The 18,919-nt window shown below is 39.3% G+C and overlaps 2 pseudogenes across 1 annotated transcript; one reads left to right on the top strand and one right to left on the bottom strand.

Moving 5' to 3' along the window:
• Window positions 1–12,968: 12,968 nt before the first annotated feature.
• On the top strand, window positions 12,969–14,825 carry LOC147532053 (trifunctional (S)-stylopine synthase 2/(S)-nandinine synthase/(S)-canadine synthase pseudogene; annotated as a pseudogene). The gene has a single exon (XR_015227361.1). The product of XR_015227361.1 is annotated as a trifunctional (S)-stylopine synthase 2/(S)-nandinine synthase/(S)-canadine synthase pseudogene (transcript).
• Window positions 14,826–16,262: 1,437 nt separating this feature from the next.
• LOC147532052 (uncharacterized) lies at window positions 16,263–18,682 on the bottom strand (annotated as a pseudogene).
• Window positions 18,683–18,919: the final 237 nt, after the last annotated feature.

The following is an 18,919-nucleotide window of genomic DNA, read 5'->3' as shown; positions in this document are numbered from 1 at the left end:
GAAAAGGGGATGGCTATACTGAGCAAGCAAGGTTTACTCTGTGGACAGAAGGTTGGAGAATTAGAATTTTGTGAACATTGCGTCTTCGGGAAGCAATGCCGGGTAAAGTTCAGTACAACAGTTCATAATTCGAAAGGAACTCTAGACTACATCCATTCACATCTTTGGGGTCCGTCCTGGGTTAGTTCACATGGCGAGGGTAGATACATGTTAACCTTGATAGATGATTTTTCCAGGAAAGTATGGGTATACATACTGAAATGCAAAGATGAAGCATTTGTTAAGTTCAAGCAGTGAAAGACCTTGATCGAGAAGTAGACAGGAAAGTCGATCAGACGCTTGAGGACTGACAATGGCACAGAATTTTGCGAAAACACATTTAATAGATTATGTGAAGACCAAGGGATTGTGAGACACCATACAGTCAGAAAGACACCATACAGTCAGAAAGACACCACATCAAATGGTGTGGCTGAACTTATGAACAAAGCTCTATAGGAACGAGCTCGGTTTATGCTTTCTCATGCAGGGATGTCGGAGGTGTTTTGGGCTGAAGTAGTGATAACGACAACATATCTGGTAAATATTTCTCGATGTACATCTATTGAGTGTAAAACTCCTAATAAGGTTTTGTCTGGTTATCCAGCAAAGTATGAGAACTTGAGGATTTTCGGTTGCCTGGCTTATGCACATGTTGAAGAAGGTAAGCTAGATCGAAGGGCTAAGAAATGTGTATTTCTTGGTTATGAGCCCGGGTTGAAAGGTTATCGGTTGTGGAATACAGATGGAAAATCAAAGAACTTTCTCATTAGTAGATATGTTACTTTTGATGAGTTAGCCATGGTAACTCAGAAGGTAACCCCGGTAGATACTCGAGTTAGTGTTGGTAAATAGGTGGAGGAAGAAGATCATAGGGAACATGTGGAGTTTGAGATAGGCACTCGGGAAGAGGTCAGACCTCAGATAGATGAGCAAGCTGAGGAAGATGAACAAGAAGAAGTTCATTACAGCGTTGCGAGGAACAGGGGAAGGAGAGACATTCTGGCACCGGAAAGGTATGGAATGGCAAATATGGTTGCATTTGCACTTACTGTGGGAGAAAGCATTGATAGAGTGAGTCATGCACCTTCGAAGAAGCTATGAGGAGTGATGAATCGAGGCAATGGTCATTTTCCATGAATGAAGAGATTGAATCCCTTAATAAGAACCGGGCTCGGGAATCAGCCGAGAAGCCTAAGGGTCAGAAGATTGTTGGTTGTAAATGGGTTTTCAAGAAGAATGAAGGAACCCCAGGGGTGGAGGATGCACAGTACAAAGCATGGTAAATAGTCAAGGGGTTTACACAGCGAGAAGGAATTGACTTCAATGAGGTATTTTCTCCTGTTTTAAACATAGGTCTTTTAGAGTATTACTTGTTATGGTTGTTTTGTATGATATGGAATTGGAGCAACCTGATGTTAAGACTGCGTTCTTACATGGGGTGTTGGAGGAAAAACTCTATATGCGTCAATCAGAGGGGTTTGAGATTCTTGGGAAAGAAGACTAGATCCTGTTTGCTGAAGAAATCTATGTATGGATTTAAACAATCTCCAGTGGTCTACACGTTCTGACACCTTTATGGTCAGAAACGGTTATGATAGAAGCAAATATGATAGTTATGTGTATCACAAGAAACTATCACATGGTTCTTCTGTATATCTACTCCTATATGTGGATGACATGCTGATAGCTTGCAAGGATATGTCAGAAATCCACATGTTAAAGGATCAGTTAAAGGGTGAGTTTGAGATGAAAGACTTAGGTGCCTCAAGGATGATATTGGGTATGGAGATGCGGAGATACAGATCTTCTGGGAAAATGTTTTTGTCTTAGAAAATGTGCAACGAGAAGGTGTTGAAACATTTTGGTATGACTGAGGCAAAACCTGTCGGTATGGAAGCACACTTCAAGCTTTTGGTTGAACTGTCACCAACAACTAATGAAGAGACAGAGTATATGTCTCAGGTCCCTTAAGCAAGTGCAGTAGGTAGCATTATGTATGCTATGGTGTGCATAAGGCCTGATATTTCCCATGTTGTTAGTGTAGTAAGCAAATACATGGGCAGACGTGGGAGAGGTCATTGGTAGGCTGTGAAATGGATACTTCGGTATTCGAGAGGAACTACGGACGTTGGTCTGGTTTACGACAAAAGGGCTGACACTTCTGGTTCGTTAGTTGGATATGTGGATTCGGATTTTGCTGGCGATCTTGATAGGAAGAGATCACAGACGGGCTATACGTTCACACTCTACGGAAATGCCATTAGTTGGAGAGCAGTGCTACAGTCGGTAGTAACCTTGTCTATAATGGAAGCTGAGTACATGGCAGCAACAGAGGCGGTGAAGGAGGCAATATGGCTGAGTGGTTTAGTTGGTGATTTGGGCCTGAAGCAGGATGGTTGCAGATTTAAGTTAAGAGGAACATATTCAAGTCAAGGTGGAGATTTGTTGAAAGTGTCTTGAATATGGGTTGATATGAAACCCGTTTTACGACTCGCTAACCCGCTTACAAAGCTCCGAGGCAGAGCTGGACTACGAGATAGCGCTGGAATGCGGAGCAGAGCTATGTCGGTTATTAGTGTATCCATGTGTATTTCGGATTTAGAAAGAGAGTCGGTGAGGCGGTGGGATTATGGTTTAGTGGCTATATAAACTAAAACCCTAGGAGATATTTGTATCGAATTCTCACGAATCTCTTTTAGAACTTGTTTGCTTATCATAGTGGAAATCATCGCGCCGTTGTCACCCTGGAGTAGGTCTCACCAACCGAACCACGTAAATCTGTTGTGTTCTGTGTGATGGTTCTTTATTTCCTATTGCTTTCCTTCGATTACTTGTTTTCGATCATATTAAATCCCAATTGTCATAACAATCGGCAACCAGGCCGGAAGTTAGTATGTTGGGTCATGCATATTAGTCAAAGTAGGATTGATGTGAATTTTATTTCTCAAGGAAGAACGTTCGCGCCAGACATAGTAAGATAGGAAAAAGCATTAGTAAGTCTAAGATTATACTGATGAACTAACAATCTTTCATGTCGATATTTTGGGTATATTAGCAGAAACAAAACAAAACAGGAGTTTAACTAAGAACAAACGACAATCAGGATTGTTCACCGGCTTAACAAAAGATATTCATTATAAAAAGCATCCAACTACAATCGTCCAACATTTACATATTCGAGGTAGAAGATGAAGAAAGAGGAGAGGTAGGAGGAGGAACCGTCGGAGGGTCAACCACATTTACCGAAGCATAAACAAATATGGCAAGAAGGCGACCACCTCTAGGCCGACGGACAAGAAGACCAACCGCTTCAAAAATAACAGGCCGAGAATCGCTTAGGGTCCTCCTTAATGAATGAACCAGCGGATAAAGAGGAATAGCAGAGAAAATGATCAAAAGATTCCTACGATCAGTAGGTCACGGGGGCGAAAAATCTTGATAAGACCTCCGACTTCTGCGGAGAGATGGTGAATGGTGAAATCAGAATTCTTTAGAATCATATAAAAGGCTATTCTAGTATAGCAATCTAGAAGAGTCTCAGAGACCATTAAGCAATCCATAATGGAATATGAAGTTATCCTCTCCATTCATGTTATATTTATAGAGCGGAACAGTTAAGGAATTGGAACGACTAGGTATCGTCGTCGAAGGGCTTTAATGAAGAAATGAAAAAAAAGAATAAAAAAATGAGCCGCCGCGTGGGTAAACGAAGAGACGTCGATAGACAAAGCAATTAAAACTGTAATTAATGAGTAATTACTACAACTTTTATTCATTATTAAGAAAATCTATTACAGAAGAAATTACAGTCAAGGACACCGAGACGATTGTGAGCGTTCTGGTCTATTACAGAAGAAATTGCAGAAGTGAAGAGAATAGACCAGCAATCACTAACAAAAGAAAAGGAAGAACGGAACAAAAAGGGAAAAATGAAGGAACCTAAACTACAAGGAAATGACTCAAAAACTTTGTCTTGCCCTGAGAAGACAATCCGTCATAAAACTCCGTGAAGAGATCAATCTAAGGAAATAATTCTCTACCACTCGCGTCACCTTCCTTCCGGAAACTAAGCCCCCAGCGGCATCAAGAGCCATCTCCCCCCAGTGAAACGACCTAAAATGGCACCTGGGCTTACCGTCACCATTATAATAAATTCCACCTTTTATTGTCACCATTATAAGAAAAATCCAGTCGAGGAAGTTTCAAGCCTGAACTCGAACAACGGTCTTATCTCGAAGCAGTTGAAGATCGGGAGCTAATAAAGAAAACAATAAAAGAACCACTAAAAAAGTTGTTCTTGAGGAAAACTTAAAGCCAAAGGAGGCTATTTATAGTGGAACAAGAAGATCAAAGGATCTTCTCAACAAAAGGAAGGCATTAAAGAAAAAGAATAAAGTACCTCGGTAACACACCAAGTCATTATGAACGATTGGGGCTCAGTTGCCGAAAGGCAGAAGGAAATTAATGAGACTCGACAAAACTCATTCGACCCTTCAAACCAGGGAGCGCCACGTACCCCACGCCTGGCAGTAGTGGTACCGTGGGCAGTTACCTTAAAGATCAATGCAGAAAACACATGATCAGAAGATTAAATTTGTGACAACCCTGGCAAGTGAAGACTCAAGAGTTCAACCACAAGGAGATCAACTCCCTCGTTGGCAAAACAACCCCGGAACACGGAGCTTAGGAAATTAAATACCCAAAGAACGACCGAGTTTCACGAAACAACTCTGGTCCAGGTATATCTATTACCCTAAGGATTTATTTAAGTTATTTGATGGTTAAAACTTTAGAGTACTTCTACTCCTTAGTTTCTCTACTTTCGACTAAGAAGTGGCGAGACTCATGATGATGCACAAAATGTTCAACCGTTGACTAACGTTAATGAGTCAAGAATAGACCAGAAGCCCAAGGGGTCAACCAAGCTTAAGTCAACAGCATCGCTGGACCCGCAAAGATCTGCCACCTAAGCGCAGAACTGGGAGGTCGGCAAAGATGAGCGAAGGAGCTCCAACCCTGTTTTGCGTAAAACACAACAGGTCTGCCTTGGGATTTTCAAGAAGAGTAAGGGCGTCCACGAAAGCAAGGTCGATCCCTTACGCCCTAAATTGGGAAGGCAGAAGCATGCCACAAGCTTGCCGACGACTTAATTTTGAATCTTCCTGAAAGATCTCAGTCGGCTAGAGATCCTAAGTGTTTAAGCAACTTAAGCTTCAAGAGTCTCAAAGGAGGAAACATCTCCTAGAATATCAACTCGTCGGGATATCTAGGAAGTATCGTTGAACATGGGAAATTCTAATTATCCTAGATGCGAGATAAACCAAAATGGAAACCCTAACTAGGAACAACAGTCTAATTTATAAACGGTGGGTCACAATCACCTCATCTACATTGTTTATCACAGCCGGTCTAAATCAACCTCTAAAATGGCTTCACATCACCTTCTTCAAGGTAAGGTGAGTAAGTCACAAAAACTCAATCGTTCGCCATGGATCACTTAATACTCAATCTTTTAACTGCAAAAAGCAATCTGACTGTCTTGAGCGTTGGAGCGGTTTCCGAACCCTTTGTAGGTTTTCTCCCAAGTTTCTAAGGAGGAAGGAGCAAGGAGCAGGAGCCGGAGGAAGGAATATCAATTATCCAGACGTTTACCGACTTCATCCCAAATCTTCCTAAAAGATCTCAGTCGGCTAAAGATCCTAACTATAAAAGCAACTTGGGCTTCAGGAGTCTCAATGGAGGAAACATCTCTTAGAATATCTATCAACTCGGCAAGATATTTACGTACTATCCTTAAACATAGGAACTTTTGATTATCCTAGATAACAGATGAACCACAAGGGAACCCTAACTACGAAGAATAGTCTAATTCCTAAACAGTGGAACACAACCACCTCATCTACACCATCTATCATAGTCGGTCCAAATCGGCCTATAAAAAGGCATCACATCACCTTCTTTAAGGTAAGTTGAGTAAGTCATAAAACTCAATCGTTCCCTAGGGATCACTCAATACTCAGTCTTTCAACTACAAAGAGCATATGACTGTCTTGAGCGTCGGACTGGTATCCAAACCCTTTGCAGGTTTTCCACCTAGGTGTCTAAGGAGTAAAGAGCAAGGAGCAAGATCCGGAAGGAGTATCAATCACCTAGATGGAATATCCATTCATAATAGACGCTGTCATGTATCAACTCTCGATTCTTTATCTGATAGACGAAAGATCATTTTTCGACATCGGCAAACCCCTCACTTCTAGGATTTGGTGGGTAAACTCTTTTCGATTCACCACCCCGGAGACAATGGTTGACTTGTCGATTTTTGGTCTTTGTTTGATTTATTGACTCGGTCAACTGATGACCAATATTTTGATCATCACGAGTTCAACCACTCCTTAATCGAAAAGAGCAAGACTGTGGAGTATAAAAAATTATTGTGTCTTTATTTATTTAGATGAACATTTATTTTAAATGAATTCCTAGTCTCAAAGACATAACTAAGCTAGGGTTGTAAGCCTAACCCTATTAGATCGTCTTTGTGGAAAGAACGATTTTTCAAAAGCTGCATCAAAATGTACTTTAAAGGTATAAATGTTCGAGTGTTTCAACCTTTATTTTTGGAAATTAATTCTCTTTTTGATTCCATGATCTGTTGATTATCTAACCGTCCGCTTATTGATCAAGCGTTTTGATACGCACTTCATCTTTATTTGTCAAAAGTACTAATCCTTCCTTTTAGATCCCTACTGTCAACATCAAATTAGAGACACTCTTCAATTTACGGGGTGGCATGCATATTTCACCTGTTTTTGAAACGTTAAAAATTTATTTTAAAGTCAGTTTTGAACTCTTTCTCTTGCATTTATGGTATAAGTAAGTTTCTAGATCTCACAATATTTTCATGAGAAACCTTCTTCCGTTCTGAGTTATTTGCTTTTAATTACTCTGGAAGGTTTTTCCCAATGAAGGTCCACTCAAGGAAACCGTGCTAACCTCTGTGTTTGTCCAACTTGTTTCGACGATATTGGTGGTGGAGATGTTAGGATATGTGGCCTCCTAATGATCTAATCAGAATCTCAGACGTCTAGTAAGTCTAACTTTAGATTTCCAGGATCTCATGCATGAACTAATAAAGAACTAGAAAGTTCTAGATATACCTTATATCGCTTCCCTCAGACTAAACTAATCGCCTTTTCCCAAAGATCTCCAATTCACAACTCCTCCACCTGAGACACCTAATCGATCGACTTAATCTCCCACTCCTTGAGTTAGTTAAAACTCCAATAAGTAGTTAACTGAAAAACTAATTCTACTTTCAAACTAGATAGATAACTTGGGATCTTTTTTCTCCCCCTCTCTCTGCTTGATGTGGCAGAGATAGAAATCCTTTTGAGAAGCATCCACACCTGTTTATGTTCTATTAAGGTTCTTATATAGAACTCTTGAAGTCTGAATCCTATTCGGATCATTATTCAATATTGACCACAAACAGGTTTCTAAGTCCAACTTAGATTAGGAATCCCAAATAGAATGTTTGCCCCATCTAGAATGTTATGCCAATTGGGGTTTAATGTGAACAATACAAGCAATCCAAGCAGAAGCAATGGGAAATAAAAAACAATCAAGAACAGAACACCGAGATTTACGTGGTTCGGTTGGTGAGACCTACTTCACGGCGCCAACGGCGCAATGATTTCCACTATGATAAGCCAACAAGTTACACAAGAGATTTCGTGAGATTGTGCTACTGCTATCTCCTTAGGGTTTAGTTTATAGCCACAAAACCCTAATCCAACCGCCTCACCAACTGTCTCTCTACAACCGACATTATACATGGATACGCTAACACTAATAACCGCCACAAGCGCTGCTCCACATTCCAGCTCTATCTTGGATTCCAGCTCTGGCTCACAGCCGTGCTTCTCATACCAGCATGTCTCGGTAATTAGCTCCAATAACGTGTTCAAAATTCGGCGCCGAAACCTAAGCGGGTTGACGGGTCGTAAACCGGGTTCGATATTAACCCACATTCGAGTCACTTCCAACATAGGACAACAATAATTGTGGCATCCAAGTACGTCTTAATGGGATGGGACGGGTCAGGTCGCCCCATTAATATGGTCGGCCCTCCAATAGGCTTGGCCTTATGTCCGACCATTCCTTTTGGTCTGGGCACTTGGCCTGACCTTTGTTATCTTTGTCTTGCATTTAGCCAGATCTCTTTGGTTGTGTTTATGGATCTAATCCATACTTCATAAGCCTTATCCCTCTAGTCTTATTTTCAGATCGAATCGACACTCTTTGGTGTAACCCATTGTAGGATCCGGTCGTAATTAGTTGCGAATCGCTTAAGTAGTCCGCCGATCGTAGTTGGTTTCCAGCTAAACGTTACAATCCCTAAACGACCATACTTGATGTTCTTCATCACCATTTGTCCTATCCGACAACTTACACGCATTGTCATCTTGATCGGAGGACATCTCCTTCAATCTCCCACTTGTCCTAGAACAAGTGCAATGCTCGATTCTCATGTCACTTCGCATCACATTTGATACATCATCGCTTTCGGACTATCAAGATCTCGAGTTAAACTAATATCCAAATGATTAATTCAATTGAGCGTGGCCATCCATTTTCAGCTGATACTCTTCAAGTGTCCCGGGGATACTAATCCTAACTAAATTAGGACGACATAATACATTTTTGTACTACCATCGTAGTTGACTTGAAAACTCTTATTTCTATAACCCCATGAAACAACGCTATGAGTCAAATGAATTAATCATAAGTCATCATTGTTCATTTTGATGACATGGATAAGAGACTGGATAACGAAGTGGTTCCAAGTTCATTCAATAGGGTTTCATCCACCAGATACTTATCTAACAAGCCTATTTGGAATCTCCTGATATCTTGGATTGTCGTTTAAATACTAAGCCAAAATTTTAACAATGAACTAACAATTTTATTTCACATACCAAAATGTAGGTAATCAAGTACATAAACTCTTTTACGTATTTAAAATACATTTTAAAGTCATTCCCTGATGTGCTTTATACTGATGCCCTTGGTATGAGTCTCATGTTTGGGCTGAAGTAGTGGTCAAAATAACAGGTCTGTCAAGTTGTCGTTCTTGTGTACTTTGCAAATAACCACATCATTTCTTTCTATGATTTCCCTAATCACTTGGTATTTCATTTGGATGTTCTTGGATTTCAGATGTGCTCTTGGTTCCTTGACTTGGAGAATCGCTCTATTGTTGTTACAATAAAGGGCTATTCCTTCATCTATGCCAAGCACAACACCAAGATCTTTGATGAACTTCTTGATCCAAACTCCCTCTTTTGCTGCTTCTGAAGCGGCTAAGTATTTTGCTTCTATTGTAAAGTTTGCTATGGTGCTCTATTTAGTCTTTTCCAGCTCACTGCTCCTCTGGTCGGACAAAATAAGTAACCCGTTTGAGATCGAAAATCGTCTCTGTATGTCTAGAAGCTTTCATCCACATGAATCTAATTTTAGTCCTTCTCAGGTACTTCAGGATATTCTTGGTTCCGGTCTAGTGTGTTTCTCCATGCGTGTTTGCTCATCTGTGTCCTTAGGACATTGATTCTTTCTTGCAGCTTCGGATCGAGATTAAGTACTACTCCCGGGCTATCTCCTGGTTTCCCCGAACTGTCCCCACTAGGTTCATTTCCAGTATCGGGAATTTCATCATAGGTGGTTTATGAAGACAATAGCCCCGGATTCTCTTAGGAGGTTTCTTCCCAGGATGACGTTGCAAGCGTGCAATTTTTCAATTATAGTGAAGTTTAGCATCATGACCTTGTTCGCTTCTCTGTATCCGATTGACATGGGCATATGATTCCATCGGTTTTGACTTGGTTGTTGCCGAATCCTGTCAGGGAAGATTTATAAGGATTAAGGTATTGACAACTTACCCCGAGTTTCTAGGAGCATGTTCTGCTCATGACTTCGGCTGAGCTGCCTGTATCGACCAAGATTCGTCCGACATTCTAGTTGGATATGACGGTCGTTATCACCAGTGGGTCTGTATGTGGGGTGATTACCCCTATCAGGTCGTCATCTGTGAATATTATGGGTGGCGCCTCCACAACGGGCTTCCCAAACGGGACTGGCGACACTTTTGCTTCGTTAGCGTATATCCGCTGCTCGCGTTTAGTGTTCCCTGTAAGGGTAGGACCTCCACCTATGGTGATGATATTGCCTATTACCCTCGTGCTTTCCTCGGGTCATTTGTTGATTTTCCTGGCAAAGGTAGAATTGGTGTTTGTATCGAGCCCTGACCCGACTCCCCCTTCGCCGAAGGGTCTCTTGTTTTTGTAATCGTAAAGCTGTTGCTCCCGTTTGATGTATTAATCGAGTTCCCCCTTCCTTACAAGTTCTTCTATTAGATTTTTGATATGTTGACAGTCGTAGACGTGTGGCCATACCCTTGATCAAAGTCGCACCAAGATGTCGTGTCTCTGGGACCGAACTCCTCCCTATGGTCGTTGAGTTTAGGTAACTATACTTTATCCTTCTTGACAAGGATTTGTAAGATCTCTTCCCTTCCCCTTCTTAGAGGGGTGAAAGTATTAAAATCAGGCCTTCCACGCCTGCTCCGATCTCGTTCCCTGGCGTGGCTGACCTCTTCCCATTCTTTCCTCGTGGGAGGCTCGACTTCGTATGGGATGTTAGCCACTTCTTTCATTCTCCGATAGTTTTCTTCTTTCCATATGAATTTTTGGACCTTCGCCACGAATTCTCTGAGGGTATTAGGTTCATTGCTTGAGATTTCTCGCACGAAATCGTCCTGCCTGAGGCATCTTTTCAAGGCGACGAGAGCGATCACTTGCTCGAGGTCAGGAACTTAGACCATAAGGTTCCGGAACCTTTGCCAATAATTTGCTAGGGACTCGTTCTTCCCCAGAACGATGTTGAACAAGTCTTCATTTTTCTTCTGATGGAGTTGTTGCCCTGGAAAGCGTTGCAGAATGCCTGCGGTAATTCATCAAAAGATTTTATCGAGCCAGCCTCCAAGGACTGGTACCATGCCTGAGCTGGTCCTTTAAGTACTGTAGCAAAGACTACAGACCGCACGTTCCGGCCAAGCGTGCAGAGGCTCATTATCGAGACGTAGTTTTTGATAAATACTATTGGATCCTCCACGCCATGGTAGTGCTCGAGATTGGGGCACTTGAATTTTTTGGGTTTCTCAGCTTCCAATATCTCCTTGCTAAGAGGTGGGAGGTTTATTACTGCTTTCGCTAAAGCCCCTCTTTTCTCGCATATCTTGGTTAGTTCCGCTACCTGATGTACGAGTATATCGTTAATGGCGGGTCATTCATGTCTCCTGGGCCAATGTGTGGAGGCGTAGGGACATATGGCCGTTTTGGGTTCAGTACTCCGGCTTCATCCAACTCTTTTTCCAAGAATAATAGGTCAAGAGCGCTTGGGCGACCAACATCCCGCCTTGATGAAAGAGCGCCGACTGGAGTGGAAAAAGGCTTGCGTGCCCGACTTCTTATTTCTTCCACCATTGACTCTTCAGCTTTACGGAGGATTTGTCAGAGCTGCCGCATCTCTTACTCTCTCCGTAATTGATCAGCCTTGAGTTGCTCAATTTCAGCCATGAGTTCTTCCGAAGAAGGATATCTGTCCTGAGATCCTTCGAGAGTTGGTCCTCCGAAGACATGGTTGCAAGAAGGGATGAAAGTGGTTAGTTTTAGATTAAATTAAATATTCGAGTTACCGAATTGATGATATTGCTGGAGTTTTTTCCTCCATTTAGTGCCGATTGCTGACGTCGAAAAATGGATTTCCGTTAATCAGTCAAGAAATATTTGATGCATGACAGCGTCCGTTATGAAAAAATATTCCGTCAGGTTGATTATGATTCCTGGTCCTTGCTTCGGGCTCCTTGCTCCTTAGAAACCTGCGGGGAAACTGCTCCATCGCTCAAGACAGTCAGATTCCTTTTTGCAATAAAAGATTGAATATTGATTGAACCTTTTGGGGGCGAGTTGTGATTACTCAGGGGCAGTGATCATGTCTTGTGGAAGACGATGGGGGGCCCTTTTATAGGCTGAATTAGACGACCATTGTAGACGGTGTAGAGGAGACGGTTATGATCCACCGTTTGGGAAGTTTCCTATTGTTCTTAGTTAGGGTTTCTCTTTTGGTTTATCTCGTATCTAGGATTAATAGAAGTTCCTTTGTTGCATGATATTTCGTAGATATCCTGCTGAGGTGATAAGTCTTCTAGGAGATATTTCCTCTTTTGAGACTCTTGAAGCCCTAACTTACTTAAACACTTAAGATCTCTAACCGTTTGAGATCTTTAAGAAGATCATCAATCGCTTTGTGTGTTGATTCTTGATCGTCAGAGTGATTACCTAAAAACCACTTTTAGACATCATCAATCGCTTACTGTCCAGGTGTTGAGTCAAATTTCTTCCCCTCCTTCTAGTTGTGAGGGCATATTGGTGTACCAATGACGGTGCCCAAATTATTGGGGCACTCTCCCCACCGGCTTACACAAAGGGAAAGGAGAGTTTAGAAGTTTCTAAACTCATTTAATCATATACTCATAGCCTATAAAGCTACCTTTTTTTATCCCAATTGTTCTTGGCTATTTCAATTTTTCTCTTGCAAGACTGATAGTTTCACTTGTACCACGGATTATAACAAAAAATAAATGTTATTTAGTATTTGCTATGGTAATTAAGGATTATTTTAAAATTTGATAAACATTGTGGTCTATATATTCAGTTTATCTTCCTCAAATGAGCACCAAGTCCAAGGACAAATGGACAAATTTTCAATTGGCTAGTGACTTAGTGGGAGTAATAATGTTGTGGTCAGGGGCCTACATGCAAGAGTACTACCAGATTACATGTTTAAATCAAGTGCTATTTTACAAGTATAAATTGAAGGGAGACTACCTTAAGTAAAGCATACAATCTCTAATCACTTGCTCATATAAAGAGAAACAGAAATGGAGGAGATGAAGTTCTTGATGATGAATAACCCATGGGTTCTCATTGCTACGTTTGCAACTCTACTCATTTCCATTTTCTTGTTCGTTACAAGAAAAACGTCGAACACGGAGTGGCCTCATGGCCCGAAAACCTTACCTATCATTGGAAATATGCATCTTCTAGGTGGAACTAAGGCACTTCAAGTTATCTTACATAACCTTGCCAAAGTTTATGGTGGTGTTATGACAATTTGGATTGGGAGTTGGAGACCAGTTATCATTGTTTCCGATATTGAACGAGCTTGGGAAGTTCTTGTTAACAAATCGTCAGACTACTCAGCTCGAGAACTACCAGAAATTATAAAGTATAATGCTGCAAATTTTAGAACAATTGCAACTTGTGATTCTGGTCCTCATTGGAGTAATCTTAGAAAAGGTCTTCAAAATGTAGCTTTATCACCTCACAATCTTGCAGCTCAATTTCAATTCCAAGAAAAAGATATAACGAAAATGATTCAGAATCTTGAAAACGAAGCAAAAAACAACAATGGAATTGTTCAACCACTTGATCATTTGAAGAAAGCTACCATTAGATTAATAAGTCGATTAATTTTTGGTCAAGATTTCGATGAAGATACATACGTAGAAAAACTACATCATACTATTGACGAGTTGATACGAATGAGTGGTTATGCCCAACTCGCAGAAGCTTTCTACTATGCTAGGTATTTACCAAACCATAAAAAAGCTGTTAATCATGCTGCAAAAACAAAACAAATAGTTACACACCTCATGCGTCCATTTCTTTCACTAAATCCTCCTACTAATAGCTACTTACATTTTCTTCAATCGCAAAACTATGACGAAGAACTCATTATTTTTTCAATATTCGAAGTTTATCTTTTGGGTGTGGATAGTACTTCTTCAACTACAGCATGGGCACTTGCATATTTAGTTAGAGAACCCAATGTTCAAGAGACACTTTATCAAGAACTCGATAATTTCGCAAAACAGAACGACCGAAAGATCTTGAAAGTTGAAGATATTAACAAGTTGCAGTACTTACAAGCTGTGACTAAAGAGACAATGAGGATGAAACCAATTGCACCATTAGCAATTCCTCATAAAGCTAGTAGGGACACTACATTGATGGGTAAGAAAGTTGAGAAGGGTACTAAGGTCATGGTTAATCTTCATGCTTTACACCATAACGAGAATGTATTTAATGATCCATACAAATTTATGCCTGAGAGATTCTTGAAAAGTTATCAAGGTGCTAAAGCAAAAGCCATGGAGCAATCATATTTGCCATTCAGTGCAGGTATGAGAATTTGTGGAGGAATGGAGGTGGGAAAACTCCAGTTTGGTTTTGCACTTGCTAATCTTGCCTATGCATTTAAATGGTCTTGTGCTGTTAATGGTGTTCTTCCTGATATGAGTGATGAATTAGGGTTTGTTCTTTTCATGAAGACCCCACTCGAAGCTCGAATTGTTCGCCGTAACTAATTAACTATTAACCCTTCATCCAACCTACTGATGGATAGGTTAATGGTTCTATCGAGTTCGTATTAATAAACTTTGTGTCCACTTTAGTAATGTTGTTGTTGTTAATTGTGTTCCTCGTGTTTTTAAGTTATAAACCTGTCAGTTTGGGTTGGTTATGTTAGTTTGGTAAAAATAAGAGATTTCTCGTTTTCTTTCTCTTAATTACTTCTCCATGCAAATTGTTGTTTTTAAGAGGATTTGAACGTGTTTGTGTTGTATCATTTTCTTTTGGAGATCAACTAAGTTAGATTTTGGGGTGTAATTAGTCATATATCAGTTAAAGGAGGGTATCTTTTTAAGAATATACTCTCTTCTTCGATGGTTAATATTATACCACCCAAAAACCTATCTCCAATAACTGAGATTACATCTTTTCAAACTTAACTTCAACGACTAAGATTATATCTTCTACATTATCTTCAGTGGTTAAGATTACACCTCCCAAAATTGTCCGTTAAAGTTGAGATTAGAATTTTCTGTACACCGAGCACAGGTTATGTCCTTATATACCTATACACCAATATGGTAAACCAAAATAAAAGGAGAAATGTAAATTAGGACCACAAGTACTGTTTTCTTTTGCGGCCTCATGTCTGAAATCATTCTCCTCCTCACAAGTTGCCTTTTTATCAATACATCCTAACCTCTTAGAAACCCCAAGAGTTGGGTTTAGAAAACTGAAACTGTTTGGTTCCGCCCACACCCCTTTATTTCTCTCTCTATTTTGATACTAAAACCATTATTGATTCAAGCTCCACCCAAAGGAAAACCACTCAAAACCAAGATCAAAAAGAAGTTTTTTGTATTAAGCTTTGGTTCTTTGTTTGGCCAACAATCCTTGGTTGGAGTGGTAAGAGGTATAATCTTCTACCTTAGAAGTCAAGAGTTCGAGGCACACGCTAAATAATTCAAAAAAAAAAAAAGTTTTTTTGTTCATTTTGGTTCGCACATATCTTCTTTTTTAGTTTAGTTTTTGGCACCTTGTTTTTGAATCGAGCTTTGGTTCTTTGTCTTTACGTATATGTATGATTTCTTTCAAAAATGGGTTTTGTTCTTCTTCGGTCTTTTTGGGTTTTCTAATCATCTCCAACAATGACTTCGATTCCTGTTTAACTTGTTCTAGATTAGGTTCATTTTTTTATTTTCTACATTTTGATTCAACTAAACCAAATTATTAAAGGTTCAATATCAATATTTTTGTAAAATTAAACCAGATTATCATTTACAAATCTTCTTCTTCAAAGCTCGATAATATCGATTCTTTTAGACAGTAACTCGCCCCCTTCTGATAAACCCACAAGTACACAACGGGTATGAAATTATACCTTCCGCATACGTTGAAGTCTTTAACAACTAGGTTCAAAGTATGCACGCTTAGACCAAGATCAAGAACACTCCGAGAATTAACTAACTGATAATGCCAAAAAATTACCGACTTCGAATTCATCAAAAAATTTGCGTAATGAAATACTCAAGAATACACCTCCACCGTCGCTTATGAAAGTGGAAAATGCAAAAGAGAGATTTAGAGAGAGAATTTATTTGGTGCCTTTTCTGTTGTTTTCATGTGTGGAGGATCAGTGGCGAAGCCAGGATTTTTTCGATGTGGGGGCGCATTTAAGTTAAAAAAAAATAACAATTTCATATGCTATAAGAAAATGACTTTTATTTATTCATAATATTTTACCTATTTACATATTTATAGTTGTCCTCGACGAGTTTTCATCTTCTGAAATCGTTGCATAATAACTTCATTATCAATAGTATCAAATACATCCTTTTCAATGTACGCAAGTAAATTATCATTCATCCATTCGTCTCCCATTCGATTTCGTAATCTGTTTTTCACAATACTCATACCAGAGAACACTCTTTCTACTGTAGCAGTTGCAACTGGAAGTGTTAATGACAATGTCAATAGTAAGTAAACAAGCGGGTACACCTTATCTTTTCTTTTCTCTACCATTTGTTTTGCAAGATCAGCGATCCCTTTCAATTCTATGAACTCATCACTAGACTTCATATCAATTATATAATTCTCAAGTTGGTCTTCAAGCACCATTAAATCTGTATTAGAGAAATCTTGTGGGTAAAATTCAGCAAGGCGGGTCAAATTTTTCTTATCAAATGCTGCAAATGAGTCGACTGGATTCATACTAGCTAGACAAATAAGCAACTCAGTGTTCACCTCATTGAATCGATTATTTAACTCCTGAAGTTGCATATCAACGACTGCATAAAAAAGCTCAACACGGTAATGATGCATATTTGTGGTTTCTTGAGTATTACGTCTCGGACGACCTTCACGTCTGAACACATTATCCATATTAGGAACTTCAATGTTGTGTTTTTCAAAAAAAGAAGTCACGTGAATAAGCAAAGAATCCCAACCACTATCTCGCATCTCTTGTAGTCGTAACTTGCATATTTTTACTAACTTCATAGCATTCACAATCTCCTGATCTTTTCTTTGTAATGCTTGTGACAAATCATTTGTGATTCCCAATATATTTTTTGCTAGATGGAGAGATAAAGCAAAACTGAATGTCTGAGTAGAACTTAATAAAACTTTTGCTGTAAATTTGTGGTCAGATTTGTTGTCAACGGCCACAACCTCAAGTACATCAATTATAGATGAAAACATATTAATCATTCCTGATAAAGTCTTATGATGTGATCCCCAACGTGTATCACCAGCTCGTGTAAGAGTTGTTTCTTGATTCAACCCTTGTCCACTAGAAAGTTCATTGTTACCTAGGGCCTCTAAAATAACATCAGCATGTTTCTCGCGAAGAATATCACGACGTTTTGGTGATCCTCCAACAATATTAACAACATTAGCAACCAAAGTAAATAAATCGTTTGTTTCTGTATGATTCTTCGCCACAGCAACAATAGCTAATTGAAGTTGATGAGCAAAGCAGTGAACGAAATATGCACAGCTATTTTCTTTTAAAATAAGTGCTTTAAGACCATTAAACTCACCTTGCATATTGCTTGCCCCGTCGTATCCTTGTCCTCTCAATCTTGAAATACTTAATCCGTGCTTGGAAAAGAAACTGTCAATAGCTTCCTTAAGCGAGGCAGACGTTGTACTGCTAACATGCTCAATACCAACAAAACGTTCAATTACTTGACCCTTATTCACATAACGCAATACAATAGCCATTTGCTCTTTTGTTGATATATCACGAGATTCATCAACAAGAATGGAAAATCTAGACTCACCAATTTCTCTAACAATTGCATTGATGATTTCAAATGAAATTGCATTCGCAATGTCCTTTTGAATATCAGGTGTCACCAATTTTAGATTTTCTGGAGCATTTTCCATGGTGACAGCTTTTATATCCTCATTTTTATCCCTATACCACTTTAACAATTCGACAAAATTTTCTCGGTTGCTTGAGTGTTCGGACTCATCATGTCCACGAAATGGAAGACCTTGTCTTAAAAGAAAACGAACACAATCAACTGATGCATTCAATCGAACTCTATAATTCTTCCGAACTTCATCCGACTGTTTGTGCAATGATATACCTATGTGTTGTTTCTCTCGTAATAAATCTTCACCACTTCTTACTGCATTATTATGAGCACTATTGGGACCTCCTACATGCACTTTCAATCTTTCTTTTTTCTTCCAATTTGAAAATCCCTCCACGGTAAACAAATCACCACCATCAACAAATAGATAACAATACAAGCAGAATACAGCATCTTTAGATATACTATATTCTAACCAATTAGAATAATCATTAAACCAAGTTGGACTAAACTTTCGCTCCCTTTTTCCAATTTTGTCATAGGAAAATTATGATTTCGAGGTTGACAAGGTCCTTTTAGTAGATATGCTCTTCGAACTTGGTCTCGAACATTAGGATGATAATCTAAAATACGTGTTCGACATCCAGGATCTGCAGGAAGAGTAGTAAGGTCAATTTCTTTATTTGCATCTTTTGAATTATTTTCTTGTTCTATTGGTGGTGATGGCAACAAGATATCATCATGATTTTCTTCAACGTTCTTGTCTTTGTTATTTTCTTGTGAACTATTGCGAGACTTCTTGAATTGTGATGAAGATTCATCCATACCTTTTCGTTTAAAGTATCTCTCCATGACTTATTTTGATGTCACGACAAAGAAAAGATGAGATTGTGATTTTGTAAGGGAACACGACTACTAAAATTTATAACTTCTGTATCTTTGATTCTTATTTAGATTAAAATTAGGATTTTAGTATATAATGGTAGATTGGAAGGTAAAATAGAAATAACAACTATAAAAAGTTTAAGAATATAGGACTTTTCTAAAAAAAATAACTTAGGTATTAAAGAAATATTCTATTTAATGGTT

This window comes from Eschscholzia californica, unplaced genomic scaffold (genome assembly GCF_041429995.1).
Source record: "Eschscholzia californica isolate CP2 unplaced genomic scaffold, dmEscCali1.0.p SCAF_6, whole genome shotgun sequence".
NCBI classification, from domain to species: domain Eukaryota; kingdom Viridiplantae; phylum Streptophyta; class Magnoliopsida; order Ranunculales; family Papaveraceae; genus Eschscholzia; species Eschscholzia californica.
This window is presented reverse-complemented; position numbering and strand designations above follow the sequence as displayed.